This window comes from Scyliorhinus torazame, chromosome 14, assembly GCF_047496885.1.
Source record: "Scyliorhinus torazame isolate Kashiwa2021f chromosome 14, sScyTor2.1, whole genome shotgun sequence".
Lineage (NCBI taxonomy): Eukaryota > Metazoa > Chordata > Chondrichthyes > Carcharhiniformes > Scyliorhinidae > Scyliorhinus > Scyliorhinus torazame.
In genome coordinates, this window is record NC_092720.1 from 165359199 (window position 1) to 165365422 (window position 6224).

Genomic DNA, 6224 nt, shown 5'->3' on the forward strand with positions numbered 1-6224 from the left:
GTCTGGTGAACCTTTGCTGGACACCCTCAATAGAAAGAATGTCCTTCCTTAAACTAGTAGACCAAAACTGCACACAATACGCAAGGTGCGGCCTCACGAAGGCCCTATTTAACTGCAGCAAGACATCCCTACTCCCACACTCAAATCCTCTCGCTATGAAGGCCAGCATGCCATTAGATTTCCTCACCACCTGCTGTACCTGCATGCCACCTTTCAGCGACTGTTCCACCACGACACACAGGTCTCGTTGCACTGCCACCTTTCAGACATTAATCTGCCTTCCTGTTTCTGCCAAAGTGGATAACCTCACATTTACCCACATTATATTGTATTTTCCCACTCAGCCAGCCTGTCCAAATCAACCTGCAGCCTCTTTGCAAATTTGTCATCTGCAAATTTGGAGATATTGCATGCAATACCTTCGTCATCTAATTAATCTATATCATGAACAGCTGGGACCCCAGCACTGACCCCTGTGGTACCCCACTAGTCACTGCCTACCACTCTGGAAAGGCCCTGGGGATTTACCGGGTTTAATCCCATCAGTTTCTCCAATACAATTTCTCTAGTCCATTTGTCTCTTTCGGGATGTCTCCGGTCCGTTTGCCTCTCTCGGGACTTCTCTGGTCCATTTGCCTCTCACGGGATGTCTCCGATTAATTTGCCTCTCTCGGGACGTCTCCGGTCCAGTCGCCACTCTCGGGACATCTCCGGTCCGTTCGCCTCTATCGGCATGTCTCCGGTACATTCGCCTCTCTCGGGCTATCTCCGGTCCTCTTGCACCATTCCTCAAGCCACGTATTCATCTTAGACATCCTGCCATTCCTACTCTGACTAGTACGTGGCACTGGTAGCAATCCTGAGATTTCTACCTTATAACTGCTTTTTAGTTTAACTCCTAACTCCCTAAAGTCACCTTTTAGCATATTTTCCTGTTTTTTACCTTTATCGTTGGTGCCTATATGCACCACGACAGCTGGCTGTTCAACCTCTCCCTTCAGAATGCCTTGCAGCCACTCCGTAACATCTTTAACCCTTGGACCAGGGAGGCAACACACCATCCTGGAGTCTCTTTTGCGGCCGTAGAAATCCAAAGCAGATTATCTGTTTGACGTGAGATGATCACAAGGGACCTCTGCACTACCTTCCTACTTTCCTACTCTTTCTCTGACTGGTGGTCATCCATTCCCTATCTTCCTCAGTAATTTTTATCTACGGTGTGACGAACTTACGGGTGCTCCGAAGTGAATCCACCTGCAGCTCCAGAATCATCAAGCGGTTTGACAGGAACTGCAGTTGGACACATATCCTGCATGTGAAGGAGTCAGGGAGGCCAGAATGGTCCCTGAATTCCCACATCGCACAGGAGGAGCACGACATCGAGTTCTTCCACATTCCTCTGTTCAGTCATGGTGACTGTGCCGACTGCTTGCAGAATGCACCTCAGTGACGTTTCTCTGCCACCCTCAGCTGGATGCTTTCAAGTCTCTCTGCCGCCCTCTGCTGGATGCTTTTCTCCTGTTTTGGAGGGAAGGATGGAAACACGACAGTAATGCAATGCTTGGGGCTTACCGTTCCTTGACACCGAGTTCTTCCGCGATCCGCTGTTCAGTCATGGTGACCGCCGACTGCTCCCAGAATGCAACTCGGTGATGTCTCTTTACTGTCCTCTGCTGGATTCCCCAAAGGATAATCAGACTGCCAGAACATTAGTGTGGATATCATGGGAAGCATTCCTTGGGAATACTAATCCATCACTCACTGGATATTCATTTGTAATGAGTGTGGATATTATGGGATGCCATATCTAGAAAACCTGCTCCTTCCCTGACAAACTTTTGACAGAGATTTCTAGTGTGGGAACAGCATTCTTCATCCTCAGAGGCTTTCAAATTGACACAGTCAGTGTGAGATATGTAGCCATGGATGTGTTTGACAACAGATCAGAAGAGGAAGACCCACAGCATCCAAGGCAGTGATGACATACAGTGGTGGGATCAACATATGTACGGGAGAGAGGGAAAGAGGAGAGAGTGACACAGGTGAGAGGAAGACAGGACAACAGAGAGCAAGAAGGAGATAGAAGCCAACTATTTTCTAATACACCTGATAGGTAAAAGATAGCTATTTAGCGTAAATATTAAGCCCCAGCAGACCTTGTACCTGGTTCCAAGTGATTGGACTTGGTCCCAATCACTTGGTTCGATATGCTCCAATAATGGGGTGATTCCTTGATCGGGGGGTGGTCGTCTACCTTCCTTTGTGTCAGCCCCTGCTGGCACCGAAAAGTCTGGGTCGGCTTTCAATTGCTAATTTGTAGCAATTGTTCCCGGGGATGGCTGATTAGAATGCAGATGGCTGGGTTGTTTTGATGTTGATGGCTGCAGGTATCGGTCTGGGCTGACTTCCCCAGAGGCGAATACACTGTTTTACCTGCAGCTGTCCGTTTGAGTCCTGTTGGCTGATTTTCCCATCAGCCTCTTCCGTTCGCCATTTTAGATCGGGGTTTGACCATTCTAATCGGGAATCAGCCATTTTAGGTGGCTACAGTATTAAATACATCAAAGAATTATTTGCTAAACGCAAGGGCCCAACTGTCAGAATGATTTACACTAACCCAACTGCACCACCATTAGATGAAGTATTATTGTTGAAATGTTACTGATCAATCATATGGTTAACATATTGATAATATATTAATACTGAATCAGTAGAATCAAATGTGATTAATTGTTATTTCATAATAATGATTCTTTAAGAATTATAATAATCTTTGCTAAAATGCTTGTAATGCAATGCTTGCCCACTCTATTGTTTAAAACTGCAATGACAATATGAATGAGTTATTCTTTGCACCTTTACCTATCCTATCGCATCAATGGTGTCTTTTATCTTATTGTGATATATCTCACTTATTCTTTCGATTTATCAAAAGCGGGGACTGTAGAAGCCAACTATTTTCTAATACACCTGATAGGTAAAAGATAGCTATTTAGCATAAATATTAAGTCCCAGTCTTTCTAAATACCCATTTTAAATTCACTCATTACCTCAGGTCATCTCAGAACATACAGAGACACAAAACAGCACGAAACAGCATAATTCCATTATAGATTAAAACGGCACATTTGCAAGACAGTTTGACACTATACTTGTGTGTCAGATCAAGGACATAGCAACACCATAGCAATGCCACAGTAATATGAAGGCACCATTGTTCATAATGGTGATAACAGCTAAGTCGCAGAAGACCAGTTTAAGCTGGTCGCGATAACAGTACAATATCGCATTCCATAACATGTACAAGAATTCAGACATGAAACAATTAAAGCCAATGTTGCACATTGAAGATTGACAGCTAACCGTCAAATCAATCTCATTTGATTCTAACCCAAACCAATTAGGATTACATAAGGGTGTAGATAGATGGCTAAAGACTGATATGATTTAGTATAACCGTGCGGCTCCGTACGGCCATTTTTATCCATATCATTCTATACTTTGATCTAAGCTATTCTCTATCTCTATACTTTCATTTTTCCATTCGAACTAGGGGACAACTCCTGTGAAGGTTCAGCTTTGCTTGGCTCCAATTTCAGAGACTCAATATTTACCTCATCCCTTCATCTCTCAGGGATGTCCTGGTCTAGTCGTCCCTCTCTCTCTCTCTCTCTCTCGACATCTCCGTGTCACCTCTCTCGGGACATCCCTGGCCATTCACCTCTCCTGGGACGCCCCGCTCCATTCTTCCCTCCAGGAACATCTCCAATCCATTCGCCTCTTTCGGGACGTCGCCGGTCCATTCGCCTCTCTCGGGACATCTCCGGTGCATTCTTCTATCTCGGGACGTCTCCGGTCCATTCGCCCCTCTCGGGACGTCTCCGGTCCATTCGCTTCAATTGGGATGTCTCCGATCCATTCGCCTCTATCGGGACATCTCCTGTCCATTCGCCTCAATTGGGACGTCTCCGGTCTGTTCGTGTCTCCGGTCCATTCGCCTCAGGATGTCTCCGGTCCATTTGCCTCTCCTGGTTTCTCTTTTGGACTGTCCCAGATCTTATTTGAGAGTGATATTGTTCAGTGTGCAGTGCACCGGAGGATAGTGACATTCTCTCTCTCTCTCCCTGGGGAATATTGTGATCCATCCCCAGATATAACCAGTACCTGAAACCGTTTTTCACCATCCCACTAGTTGGGCGGCACAGTGGCTCAGTGGTTAGCACTGATGCCTCACGGTGCCGCGGACCCCCTTTCGATACCGACCCCGGGTTACTGTCCGTGTGGAGTTTGCACAGCCACAACCCAAAGATGTGCAGGGTAGGTGAATTGGTCATGCTAAATTGCCCCTTAATTGGAATAAAAATAATTATGTAATCTAAATTTATTTAAAAAACATCCCACTAGCTTCTCTGTGTGAGCTGCCTCAGAGAGACATGGCATCAATAAACAACACCTCCTCAGCAACCCAGGCACAAAGACAACACTGACACTTGCAACAAACTGGTTACCACTTTCAATCAAATCAGACTTTCAGGCTGGCTGTTTACAGGAGGAAAGCATTCTGTGCACAGCCTTGGAACTTAAACCCTTAGAAACTGAAACTAATACAACAAAAATATTGCAAGTTGTCACTCGTGACTTGGTCAGCACTCTCGTCTTTGAGTCAGAGGGTTCAAGTCATACATTACGACACATACACTTCAAAAATATTGTCATTGGCTGTGATGTGCTGTCAGATATCCTGAATTTGTGGAAGTTGATACATAAATGCAAGTCCTTTGGGAAATTATCTGCTTCCTGTGAAGTGGAAATTATGAACCCATTGATGGCAAAAGTATACCAGCACACAACGACATTGACCAATATATTGTGTACAAGACCCTGACTGCAGGCTCCTGAGTGTTTCAGTCAATAGGAACACGCCATGCTAACAAAACAGGTGGTTTGGGTCAAGGATAGAAGACCATGAATTTATTATGAGTTATAAATCTAAACAGAAGATTGATAAAATAGGATACAAACAACAACACAATATTCAGCTTACACCAAATTTAGAATTAACCAAAATAATAAAGCATTTTAAAATTACTTTACAATCTTTCCCAAAACACGAAATTGATCTTAGAAGAGTGTAAAGTGAACATATATTGTTATTACATCGAGTCATGGTGGGCTGGGGGTGCTCAAGTCTGCAGAGACTCATCCCCACTCCCTCACCATACTCAGGATAGTAGTCGTCCCAGACAGGAGAGTACAAACATTACCCATGGTGTTAGTCAAACACCTGTCTGGCTCCCAACTCTGATGGTCAGAAATGACACCGAAAGGGTAATTTAATTGAGGTGTCTAAGATGATTCACAGATTATCATAGAATTTACAGTGCAGAAGGAGGCCATTCGGCCCATTGAGTCTGCACCGGCTCTTGGAAAGAGCACCCTACCCAAGGTCAACACCTCCACCCTATCCCCATAACCCAGTAACCCCACCCAATACTAAGGGCAATTTTGGACACTAAGGGCAATTTATCATGGCCAATCCACCTAACCTGCACATCTTTGGACTGTGGGAGGAAACCGGAGCACCCAGAGGAAACCCACGCACACACGGGGAGGATGTGCAGACTCCGGACAGACAGTGCCCCAAGCCGGAATGAACCTGGGACCCTGGAGCTGTGAAGCAATTGTGCTATCCACAATGCTACCGTGCTGCCCCTAAATGAGTTGATATATCTGATTAGAGAAAATGTATTCCTCTGGTGGAAGAGTCCATAACTAGAGACAGAGCGTTAAAATTAGAGCTCGGCTGTTCAGTGGTGATGTCAGCAAACACTTCTTCACAAAAAGGGGACTGGAAATCTGGAACTCTGTCCCCACAAAATCTGTTGATGTTGGGGTTCAATTCAACATTTCAAAGCTGGTTGATAGATCAAGGAATGACTCCAGTTTCTACATTCTTAAATCCCTCTCGTTTGCCCTCTCCACTCTCATCTCCAACAAATATGGTCAGTGTCATCCTCTTCAACCTCCAGCTGAGTTTCCGACCCCATGCCCTCTCCATCACAAAGATCGCTGATTTGCCCCTCTGTAACGTTGGCCATTTCCAACACCCTCACATTCGTTCATCTGCTGTTGAAAACCTCATCCATGACTGGACCATTCCAATGCTCTCTTGTCCTGCTTCTCGTCTTTCACCCTCCAGAAACTTCAGGTCAGCTAAAACTCTG